This window comes from Salmo trutta, chromosome 15 (assembly GCF_901001165.1).
Source record: "Salmo trutta chromosome 15, fSalTru1.1, whole genome shotgun sequence".
In the NCBI taxonomy this organism is placed as follows: domain Eukaryota; kingdom Metazoa; phylum Chordata; class Actinopteri; order Salmoniformes; family Salmonidae; genus Salmo; species Salmo trutta.
In genome coordinates this window covers 59,264,395-59,277,224 of record NC_042971.1, presented here as the reverse complement: position 1 = coordinate 59,277,224, position 12,830 = coordinate 59,264,395, and the positions used below count along the sequence as shown (strand labels likewise).

Genomic DNA, 12,830 nt, shown 5'->3' with positions numbered 1-12,830 from the left:
ACAACTTGATTGGAGTCCACCTGTGGTAAATTCAATTGATTGGACATTATTTGGAAAGGCACACACGTCTATATAAGGTCCCACAGTTGTCAGAGCAAAAACCAAGCCATGAGGTCAAAGAAATTGTCCGTAGAGCCCCGAAAGGATTGATTCGAGGCACAGATCTGGGGAAGGGTACCAAACAATTTCTGCAGCATGGAAGGTCCCCAAAAACAGTGGTCTCCATCATTCTTAAATGGAAGAAGTTTGGAACTACCAAGATTCTTCCTAGATCCGGGCAAACTGAGCAATGGGGGGAGAAAGTCTCTGAAAGTCCTTGAGGCCCAGCCAGAGCCCGAACCCGATGGACATATCTGGAGAGACCTGAAAAATAGCTGTGCAGCGACGCTCCCCATCCAACCCGACAGAGCTCGAGAGGATCTGCAGAGAAGAATGGGAGAAACTCCCCAAATACAGGTGTGCCAAGTTTGTAGCGTCGCATCCAAGAAAACTCGAGGCTGTAGTCGCTGCCAAAAGATGCAAAAATTTCGAAAAACCTGTTTTTGCTTTGTCATTATGGGGTAGTGTGTGTAGATTGAGGAGGACTATTTAATCCATTTTACAATAAGGCTGTAACGTAACAAAAATGTGGAAAAAGTCAAAGCACTGTAAATCCATATTGTCCACGCCATATTTTGTGCCTCTGAGAAACACAGGGCAGGATCAACTAGGAAATCATCATGTAATATAAGCACCCACATCCTGGGGTTGAGGATGAACAGAAGATCTGGGACAAGAAAACATTTATTAGGGAAATATGTGGGCACGTCCAAGTTGTTACGATTTTAGAGGTTGTGTATGCCCAGTATAAAAAGCAAAACAGATCCTACTCAGAGGCTTGATAAATACAGACCCAGACGGCCTCTAGCTGTGGAACCTGGAGCCAATGACTGGTTCTCTGGGGGGAAACCATCCTGGCTGGGTTGCCTGGCTGTCGTCTAGTGTTCCTGTCTGCCTCCGTCCACCTCGTTAGTGAGTTTAGGATGTCTGATGCAGTCTGCCTGCCCTGGGACATGGCTTGAGATTAGATTCCCATGGCGTTCCAAATTAACAGCCATGTCTTAGGGCAAGTAGTCTGCCCCCAGTCCCCTCGGTGCTCCTCCCCGTCAAGACAGGCCCTCTCTTTACAATAACATAAGGCAGCAGAATGGCTGACATTCTTCAATTAGGTCTATGCTCCTGGTCCTACCTCTATGTCTATAACTCAGTAAAGCTCAAATCTTCTCTGCAATATACAGGTCTCCTTTTTGTCTTTAGGTCCACCCCAGCCCCTCCCCATAAGCAATTGAGCATTCAATTATTCTGTAAAAAAAAAATGTAAGAAAAGAAACATTGACCTGTGCCTGCCAACATTTGTATGGGTCTCTTGGGCCGGCAGATTAGACTACCCCAGAACGTGTGGGGCGATAACCACTCTTTTCTCTAGTCAATTTCCTACAGCCAATAACGGAAAAGTTTGAAATATGCAGAGATAGCAGAGGGTTTTCCACAATGCAGTTGTTCATGAACCAATTGTCAAAGTGCTCAGTGCTGCAGACGCTAATGGAAAAATGGCAAGCGTTGCAGTTTGCCTTGCAGTTTGCCTTGCGGAGAGGAAATTCCATTAAAAGTATGTCCAAGGGGAAAAAGCAACTGTTAAAAAGAGTAGGACTGTGGAATTTTAAGAATATATCTTGAAATCTGCATAGATGAATGCGTAAATTAGTTTCAGGTATCAAAGAGCTTCCAAGGAAAGTGCAGACTTCGAAGTCAATTCTGTTGTTTTCCTTTACCTTAGTTCAACCATCATCTAGGTGATTGAAAATGGTCTATTTTATAAAGATCTGTCCAATAGAATTCATGGAGGCTCATCAACAAATGTGAATTTCACTACCACAGCAGGAATTCAAAAAGATCATATATATATATATATATATATATATATATATATATATATATATATATATATATATATATATATATATATATATATATATATATATATATATATATATATATATATATATATTTTTTTTTTATGAACAAAAGGGGGGACCCAACCTACATCTCTGACAAACAGACATCCACACAAAAAAAGATGTCAACAATTTCTATTTGCATTTTTTTGTAGGATTAAATGGAAAATAATGAGGTGGTGTCACATCACTTGATCCTTGTGATGTTTAAAGATGGCACACGAATGACAAAAGGCTGCATGGCTATCTGTTCTGTGCTACCACTGCTATTTCGGGGAATTGAGAGCTCCGAGGCACGAGCCCAGAGTCTTTGAAGTGCAGCGATAGCACTTGAAAAGACGTTAACTGGCTTTGATCTTGTGAAGCAAGGCAACACTGACTGGGCTGGCTGCTGCAAACGAAAACAGTATCCCCCATACCCAACAATGAGGTGGAAAACAAGCATCTCTACAGGGAGAGACCAAAAATACCAGCTTCCTTGTCAGGGTAAAATAATGACACACAGCGAGTAGCTTCACAACTTTTTCCATGTCCTGCTGTAACAAAACCTCAAAAAGGAATAGGTCACTTTAGCAAATAAATCCCATCTGTATAGCCTGGTAGAGGAAGGACATTACAAAGGCCATTTATTTTTAGAGCCTGTACAAAATGTACCCCTTGCAAATCTAACTACCGGTAAATCAACAGTCAATAAGCTCATTTAAAAAGGCATAAATATTATTGTAACTAAAGAGTATAAGAATCAAGTGGAATACCTCCGATAGTACAGTGGTGCTAAACAGTTTTAAAATCACATGCAGGCACCAGGAGATTTCACTAGAAAGAAAAAACACTGAATAATTCAACATCCAGACAGAGAAAATATGTAAAAACACTAAAACCATATGCATAAGCTTACTTCGAATGTGGAGCGTAGTAGTCGACTTCCAAAGACAAACTGATCATGACATGTTCTCAACAATAAAGAGTTATTGGTCACATTTATGCTGCTTCCGTCCAGTGTCTGTTGTCCCATGCAAGTCCTGGTAGTATTTATGATAACGGACTCTTACCAAGCTCTGTAGCCCAGTCAGAAGCTCCTCCAGCTGGGGAGAGTAGCAGTTGGTGGCTCCACTCCTCACAACCCCCTACCAAGATGTTAGCATGACCAGTGACAACACTGCTGACCATGACAAAGAGAAGAAAAAAATACAAGCATCCACCAGAGGCAGCAGTCACCTCCTCCTCCTCCTCTTTCCAGAGGCAGCAGTCACCTCCTCTTTCCAGAGGCAGCAGTCACCTCCTCTTTCCAGAGGCAGCAGTCACCTCCTCTTTCCAGAGGCAGCAGTCACCTCCTCTTTCCAGAGGCAGCAGTCACCTCCTCTTTCCAGAGGCAGCAGTCACCTCCTCTTTCCAGAGGCAGCAGTCACCTCCTCTTTCCAGCCATACCGCTCCTTCCTTCTCTCCAGCAACAATAAATGATTCAACCGTCTGTCCAAAATTGCGACAGAAATAAGAAAAGGAGGGAAAACCCCACTCATCCAACACACGGAGAGCAGAGCAGCCTTGCCTCTTTGGCAGCCCTACTCAAACAATAGGAGTATCTAGTGGACTTGCCTGCCTGCCTTCTCTCTGTCAAGGCATTCAAGCGGTGCACGTTGTGGAGCGATAGCGCTGAAATCTCTCTCGCCTCTGGAATGCACACAATTCCAGGAGGAGGAGGGGGAAGAGGGGTTTCTCTGAGTGTCTATTGTTTAAAAGGGTCGTTCTGCGATCCTTTTAAACAATCAGTATTCAGTATTCCAGCTGCCCTCTTTCAGCAGTAAATCCTATTCTTACCCAAGGTGCTCTGGTGCTGCCACAGTGAGAGAAACAGGAGGGGGTTATACCGCACCATCCTTTCAGTGGTTAGTGTCCACCCACATGAGTAGAACACGTGTTATAGGTTAAAGATTGACAAGTTGTACGACAACGGTGTGGACGTCAGCTGCAAAAGAGCGGTGGACATCCCAGTGACGGAATGTACTGTACGTAGAAAACTCCCCTTCTTTCAGCCAGACTGGAAACTTTTCAAAACACTGTCAATAGCACTGTGCTTCACTGAGCTTTCTGTTTCTCCCCTCAGTGACATCCTCTTGGCTTCACCTGTTGCATCTTGGAGACTTTTCAATTTCGGAGTTCTGTTTTCCTTCGGGAAGGGGGCCAGGAGTTGCCAGGACAACCATAAATACTCTTGGAAATGGAAACCATTGTTACACTGACTGAAGGCATTTGTAAGACTGAATGTTGCGATAACAGCCATAAAGTATAACACGACAGTTGGGTTTCTTTTGCATCAAGCGGTTTTACACTGGATATAGGCTACCTCACGTTAACTCAACGGTATTCACAGCGTTTCAGTTTGATCCTCCTTGGCTTATACCTATAGGCTCAATGTAGACTAATAATCTCTTGCTGTCCCCTCCGCTTCAATCACTCTGACATGAGCACAACGCCTAAACCACCATAATGTTGTTTTGATGCTTCATTGATCCTGGACAATTCATGTCACATGCATGGAAGTCACTGAGGTGATTTCATAGCGACTTTTAGAAAATCAAAAATATTGCTAAGACATATCAATTGACAACTGAATTTGAGCCTAGAGGAGATTTGTTTTTTAAATAATAATAAAAAAGAAAAAGAAAAATTGGGAGTCTTGGTGCTGAAATGAGATCTGCCGCAACTCCTCCATGTAAGTTGGCAGTTCTTATAGTAGCAACTGAATAGAGCAACTTCTCAAATAAAAGTAGTCGTACATACATAGTGTCAATATGAGCTCCATGCCAATAGAAATAAAGAAATGTGCAGTATCTTGTTGTTTTTGGTAAAGAAAGCAGCTGTGCAGGAAACGTGAGATCAATCTTCAATATGTAGCTTCTTATCATTTGATATGAAATCATATGTCTGCTAAATAGCAAGACAAACATTAAAATGGAATATTGAAGGATTCTGGAATGCAATGCAACACACTATTCCCCGAGGCTCCGACAACAATTTAATTGTGTCTGTTGCAAGGAGCAGATGCTCCTCATGTTTGTGCCAATAGGAAATTATTCAAGCCTGGGGATGTTGGTGTGTGGGTGTGGCGGGGGTAGTTCTGCGTCTTCCATCACAATCCTGTTGGAATGCAACATATTACCTAAAAACAACTATAGTAAGTCCTCATGTTGCTCAGGTCCTTGAGTGCCGGGGGAACAGAGGTAATGCGTATGTAAATAGGTACAACAGAACAATGGGATGTGTATGATGACTTCATAGCACCGTTTACAGTGGCCTCCACAGCTGGGGGTAGAAGGCAGCTCACAACTGCTCTGGCAATTGCCAGTCTAGCCTGGAATTCAAACTGATATGAAACTGTGCATATTGTGGTCCCCAAACCCAGCAGACCCAGTCCATTAAATGACCTGATGCAGGTCGACTTACTGCAGCAGGAAAGCTTGCGAAACACAAACCTGTGATCCAACTTGGCCGTGTTAGGTACCAAGCGGAAGAAAATACTTAAAAACCTGAACTTGTCCAATAAGACCCTTGTTTCTGTTTTCCATTGCAAAATGTTTAAAAGTGATTTCAGTTGTGAGCCCTAATAAACATGACCCTGTCCTCTACAATAATTGGGGTTTGCCTCACTGGTAGCAGTGACATAGAAAACCCTCGGTGTGCTAACGGCATATCCATGCAACCCTGCACAAGCCCTCTGTCAGAGGCAATTTGAGCACTCATAAGTTCTGACGACATAGTCTGGTCTCACAGACAAGAAGTACATAACTCATGACAAGCAAAACAAACGTCTAGTTGGAACAAAGATGCTTTTGAGTGATATAGAGCATTCCATTTCAGTCTTATTCCAACTAGCCGTAAATCAATTACCGGTGAAAAGTCTCTGAAGTCTGGGTTGCCTGCTTCATTAGGTTCTGTCACAAGCAAGAATATTCTATGTAATTCGATCTCAATTCATTTGTGAGTCCTGTGCTTCCAATGACGTTGTTAACAACATGAACCTCAACGTCAAGACAACACAGTAGTCACACAGATGTTGAGTCAATGAAAGGATTGCAAATGTTCAAAACATCATTAGCATGTTTGAATTAAGGAGTCACTGAATAAACCAAAACAATCTACTGCAATGAAATCCCATAATAACCTTTCCTGACCTTTACTCTGAAATAACAAGACCGTAGGAAAGCAACTTGATATTGGAATTCAAGAAGTGAAACAAAATACCAAAGAAACATATTTCTGCATCAATGTTCTTGCATGACTTCTTCACTACAGTGAATTACCAATGACATAGCCTAAATCCGTTTATTGATCCATCATTTAAGAGTCATGATGACTACGCGCGTGTTGCTTTGAAGTAGCCTCGAGTCTAGATAATTTACCAGCATGCATTTCAATGTTAAAGCGACATCGGCCTCTTCTCCTGCTGAGAGGATTAAAGCTGAAGTTCACACACATATAATGTTGCGGATAAAGTTCGGAATTACACAATATCGTATGTACAACATCTAAAAGACCTGAACGACTATACGGAGAGATTAGATGTTTCTAAAATGACATGTCTGTTTTGGAGCCTTTGTTCATCTGTGGCCGCCATACTGCAGAACAAGCAATGAGGAAGTCTCCTGGTGGTGGGATAAATTGCTCAAAACCAAGTGAAAAAAAAAGAGATTTCATTCACATCAGGTGAACTTCTTTAAAATGGCAGCACTGTATTCTGATGGAGGCACAGAGTCCGACAAGAGGCTCTTCTCTTCCCTGGAGTACCTGACGCGCTATTGATGAGCTCTGAAAGCACTTGGCACACACAAGTCGGCAGGAGTTAACACAGCCCTTCTGTCACTAGTCTATCTGTTGACAGACAGGGTCCTTCCAACATTGTCTAATTGGGTTCACCGGGTGTGCTGAGAATCATAAGTCATCATCGATATTCAAGATGTTTGACTAGACAGTTCCCCATTCAAACCAAAGTTACCAAAAGTTGTCATCATATACTGTCCATAACCAGCTGATTAGTCTGTTTTCCAATGCCTTAGACTTGGCTCATAAGATGTTGGTTTCATGTACAGTACCAGTCAAAAGTTGACACCTACTCATTCAAGAGTGTTATTTTTACTATATTGTAGAATAGTGAAGACATCACAACTATGAAATAAAAAAATACATGATTCCACGTGTTAAGTGTTAAAATCAATATATATTTTATATTTGAGATTCTTCAAAGTAGCTACCCTTTGCCTTGATGACAGCTTAGCACACTCCTGGCACTCTCAACCAGCTTCATGAGGAATGCTTTTCCAACAGTCTTTCCAGTTCCCACAAATGCTGAGCACTTGTTGGCTGCTTTTCCTTCACTCTGCGGTCAATTTGGTTGAGCTCGGGTGATTGTGGAGGCCAGGTCATCTGATGCAGCACTTCATCACTCTTCTTCTTGATCAAATAGCCCTTACACAGCCTGGAGGTGAGTTGGGTTATTGTACTGTTGAAAAGCAAATGATCATCCCATCTGGTTTGCGCTCACTGGGACTGCATATCGCTGCAGAATGCTGTGGTAGCCATGCTGGTTAAGTGTGCCTTGAGTTCTAAATCACTGGCAGTGTCAACAGCAATGCATCAACACACCTCCTCCTCCATGCTTCACTGTGGGAACCACACTAGCGGAGACCTACTCTGCATCTCACAGACAGAGGTTAGAACTAAAAATCTCCAATTTGGACTCATCAGACCAATGGACAGATTTCCACCAGTCTAATGTCCGTTGCTCATGTTTCTTGGCCAAAGCCAATCTCTTCTTCTTATTGGTGTCCTTTAGTAGTGGATTCTTTGCAGCAATTCGACCATGAAGGCCTGATTCACACAGTCTCCTCTGAACAGTTGATGTGGAGATGTGTCCGTTACTTGAACACTGAAGCATTTATTTGGGCTGCAATTTCTGAGCTGGTAACTCTAATGAACTTATCCTCTGCAGCAGAGGTAACTCTGGGTCTTCCTTTCCTGTGGTGGTCCTCGTGAGAGCCAGTTTCATCATAGCGTTTGATGGTTTTTGCGACTGCACTTAAACTTTTTTTTTAAGTTCTTGAAATTTTCCGCATTGACCGACCTTCACGTCTTAAAGTAAATGGACTGTAATTTGTCTTTGCTTATTTGAGCTGTTCTTGCCATAATATGGACTTGGTCTTTTACCAAATTTGGCCATCTTCTGTATACCACCCCTACCTTAACACAACACAACTGATTGGCTCAAACGCATTAAGGAAAGAAATTCCACAAAACAACAAGACACAACTGTTAATTGAAATGCATTCCAGGTGGCTACCTCAATCTGGTTGAGAGAATACCAAGAGTGTACAAAACTATCATCAAGGCAAAGGGTGGCTACTTTGAAGAACCTCAAATATATTTTGATTTGTTTAACACCGTTTTGGTTACTACATGATTCCATGTGTTATTTCATAGTTTTGATGTCTTCGCTATTATTCTACAATGTAGAAAATAGTAAAAAAGAAAAGAAAAACCCTTGAATGAGTAGGTGTGTCCAAACTTTTAACTGGTACTGTACCGCCACTGTTTATGAACAGCTACACACACACACACACACACACACACACACCTTTAATGAACATGAATACTACCACCTCACACTGTTTTATGATTGTCTGCTGGCTGGTAAATGTTCACAGCAATTTCCGGTCCTGCTCTAACAAAGAGCCAGAGGTACAACCAGAGTGAAGTGCGAGTCCACCATTATATTGACAAGGTCCGGGTGGCTGCCATGCCTCACATGACCCAACACAGGACTGGAATCTAATTTGATGAGGCAGAATAATTACTATATTGAGGCCTCGGGGGGGGGGGGGGGGGGGACGTCCAATCAGACAGACAGGCAGAGCATAGTATTCCGTCAGTGGGTCTTCAAGCATTATAAATCAATGTTCAGAGTAATGAACCTTTGATGTCTAAAATAATAACTTAGTGAAACATGAAATGAATTAGGTACGTAAACAGATGTGTTCATACAACGAAAGCATTTAGCTGCCCATCTGTCCTCAATGCAAGGATGCATTTCTCACACTTGATAGCTCATCCACAAGGTAGGTTACCTTCTGGATGTCATACAGGCCTGTCCAATGTTATCTACTATCAATATCTCCACAGGCTTCACATTTGACTAGAAGCGAAGAGCAACACAGTCAACTGGGTGGCAGGTAGCCTAGTGGTTAGAGCAGGTAGCCTAGTGGTTAGAGCAGGTAGCCTAGTGGTTAAGAGCAGGTAGCCTAGTGGTTAAGAGCAGGTAGCCTAGTGGTTAAGAGCAGGTAGCCTAGTGGTTAAGAGCAGATAGCCTAGTGGTTAAGAGCAGGTAGCCTAGTGGTTAAGAGCAGGTAGCCTAGAGGTTAAGAGCAGGTAGCCTAGTGGTTAGAGCAGGTAGCCTAGTGGTTAGAGCAGGTAGCCTAGTGGTTAGAGCAGGTAGCCTAGTGGTTAAGAGCAGGTAGCCTAGTGGTTAAGAGCAGGTAGCCTAGTGGTTAAGAGCAGGTAGCCTAGTGGTTAAGAGCAGGTAGCCTAGTGGTTAAGAGCAGGTAGCCTAGTGGTTAAGAGCAGGTAGCCTAGTGGTTAAGAGCAGGTAGCCTAGTGGTTAAGAGCAGGTAGCCTAGTGGTTAAGAGCAGGTAGCCTAGTGGTTAAGAGCAGGTAGCCTAGTGGTTAAGAGCAGGTAGCCTAGTGGTTAAGAGCAGGTAGCCTAGTGGTTAAGAGCATTGTGCCAGTAAACAAAGGGTTGCTGGTTTCAATCCCCGAGCAGACTAGGTGAGAAAAAAAGAAGAAAAAAAAACCTGTCGATGCGCCCTTGAGCAAGACACTTAACCCTAATTGCTCTTGTAAGTCACTCTGGATAAGAGTGTCTGCTAAATTACAAACATTTAACTTCCACATTTTCCTATATTTGCTGGCAGGCTCCTGGACAAGCAACCAGGGGTACTAGCACCTCTGGGGGTACTTGATCTATCTACAGGGGGTACTACAGGCAGAGCAAAATTCAGTTGGTGGTACAGTCAGCAACAAAAGGTTGGGAACTACTGCTATAGAGGACATTCATTTTAATGGCTTTGCATTGATATGCCTGAACTGGATAAGTTTCTCTCTTTGTACTACTTCACTCCATATCACCCAGGAGATCTGCTGAAAGAGGTAAAAGATCAAGCCTTCCCAGTAATAAAAATGACTATCATTATGAGAACTATGATTGATGTGTGTGTCTCAGCAGTATGATATACAGGTAACGCAGTGTTCTCTGTTGAGAGTGTTCCAACGCGTATGCTCTTTGATTTGACCCTAGCCTAGAAACCTGACAATGAAATTCATTGAATTCTACGCCGGGCATTAATAAGTGTTTGGATCACAACCTCTACAAACCAGAATGTTCAATAAAATTACATTTTAACTTTACTGGTTGTCAATGTGGTTGGTCCTTTTGCAGGTAAGGATGTAAGACAACAGGAAAGTAGAATTACGTCTAGGTTTCTAGGGGCAGGACACCTGACAGTCCTTCTGCCTGCTCAGGTCAGAGCCTCCTCAGGTCAGAGCCTCCTCGGTCTCTCTCCAAGTGGACAAGAGTGATAGTAGCTGATGCTATGTGTTATACATTCCTTGTATTATGTCACTATCTTCTTATACAGTCAACATTATTCTTTCTCTTGTGCTAGTACTCATTCATTCGCATGCTGTTTATTATGGACAGTATATTAATTCACACATTCTCTGTAAAGATACACATCCATCTCATATATCCTCTGGAAGTTGCCTTATTCCTGCCAGTGAGTCCCTGGAGCACGGCTCGCTTTTACTGGTAGTGCGTTCAGATCGCTGTCGCCTGAAGCACGACCAACATGAAAACACCTACATGAGACGCAGGCATACTTGCCGAGTTCGTGCACGCGTTTACATGGTTCTGCGCATGCTTCAAGTGATAGAAATCTGAACTCACTACCTGCTGTAAAGTAAGTTAAAATATTATTGTATTCAACATTCTGTCTTGTAGAGGTCGTGAGAGGAAACGTTCCTGATCCAACAGCTAATTTATGCCAGGCATTGAATCCAATGCAATTCGACGTCGGGTCTCCAGGCTAGTTCAACCAATTATGTACATAAACCCTGGATTGCTGATGCTATGTATTGGCCATTGTGAGGCTTTGAAGCCACCGGTTGGCCCTCCACAGGAGCAGCCCTCCATTGGAATTAATGGAATTTTACAGTATTTCAATTAAATGTCTCAAGGACAAAAAAATGTTATTTTTTTTTGTGTACTTTAAAATGAACATTTTAATTTGTGTGTTTATTTCACATATAATTCAAACGTATGCATTAATGAGTCTTTAATAGAATAAACATGGCAAAAACGAATGTAGACATTAATAAATGCACTTCTATAGCTTCCAAAATGCTTTACAATGGTGATAGGTGCCAAGATGGAGGCACGGTAGCTTCAACACAGCCCCCCCAGTCATCTAGTACATGTATTTATATAAAATCATTACATTCAACTACTAATCTCAAACTGTTACGTGGATAGTCGTTCCTTCTCTCCCATTTCAATACAAATATTGTGTTGTTCAAATGAATGAGCGCCCTTCATTTATGCGTGCATCTCTAGCAACCCCGGAATGACCCTGAGAACTCATTAAACATGGAGATTTTAATCTTTAAAAAAAGTCTCTTGACTAAATAATAATAATAAAATTCTCTAACTGAAACAATTTTACGCCACATGTGTAATTTATATATATATATATATATATATATATATATATATATATATATATATATATATATATATATATATATATATATATATAAGGTGAGACGCTGTTGTGGCTACATTGTAACAAACGTGTATTTGCAAAAGTTATATTAAAAAGCACGAAATACATTTTACAAGCTTTCCTTTGAAATTATTTAGGTGGTGATGACAACCTACCCACGATTTTAGTCTGATAAAGGCAAGTCAACAAAAGTGCACTTTTTTTTGTTACAGGAAAATCGATCTTTCAGAAGCATTTATTAATGTAACTAGATCGCAAACTTCAAAATAAACATAGTAAAGCTGTAGTAAATTCGTTACAAAATAAACAACCTGTTGTAACAAGTGTAAGGCGAACTAAAAGCTCCAACCCCTCAAATATCGACATTGCTCCAACCCTACTCACTGAGTTAGCAGCATGCATGACCGCAAGGCAAACTCAGATACCAGATAGACAGCCATGCAACAACCCGCAGCAGATAAAGTTTCAACAAATACTCAGTAAAACATATCCGTATCACGAATTAAACGGTGCATTGATCTAAACATAAAATCAATACTTGACTTACTTGATAAAAAAAGATCCTCTTTGTCTGGGTCGTTAAAATAGTTGACCGTGGTTGCCGGAGCTTGTCAAGTTTGTCGCTGTGGCTCACAGCATGGCGGGTGTGACCTGTGTGTGCTGCTGTGAATTCAAAAATCCTTTCTCAGCAGTGATATCAGTCGAGATAGAGTGGGGGGTGGGACAGGGAAAAGCATTATGCAAACAAGCAAGGTAGGTCTCCAGAGGGCACTGATGCGCTTGTGAGAGAGAGCGGTCACAAAGCCTGCAGTTGTTACCCATTTTATACAGTATATATGCTTGTTACAAATAATATTATATTTGAAAGTTATTATGATACATAGGCCTAGCAGATAATGCAATTTATTTAACACCTTTAAAAAAAAGACAATTGAGGACAGACAGAGGAGTTTAAATGTTTTAGCACATTCAATTTATAATAGAATAGAACAGACTCAAACCTCCAAA

The 12,830-nt window shown here is 41.7% G+C and overlaps 1 protein-coding gene across 8 annotated transcripts in view; it reads right to left on the bottom strand.

The window, feature by feature from the left end:
• sema4d (sema domain, immunoglobulin domain (Ig), transmembrane domain (TM) and short cytoplasmic domain, (semaphorin) 4D) overlaps positions 1 to 12,549 on the bottom strand; it is a 94,589-nt gene extending 82,040 nt beyond the window's left edge. For 2 of the 8 annotated variants that reach the window (XM_029692349.1, XM_029692350.1), the window contains exon 1: positions 12,370 to 12,544. The gene's annotated coding sequence lies outside the window, so the exon portion shown is untranslated. Of the gene's footprint in view, positions 1 to 2,892; positions 2,988 to 3,046; positions 3,176 to 12,369 lie in introns of those variants that run through there. The other 6 variants (XM_029692351.1, XM_029692352.1, XM_029692345.1 and 3 more) reach the window with 6 other exon arrangements.
• Positions 12,550 to 12,830: the final 281 nt, after the last annotated feature.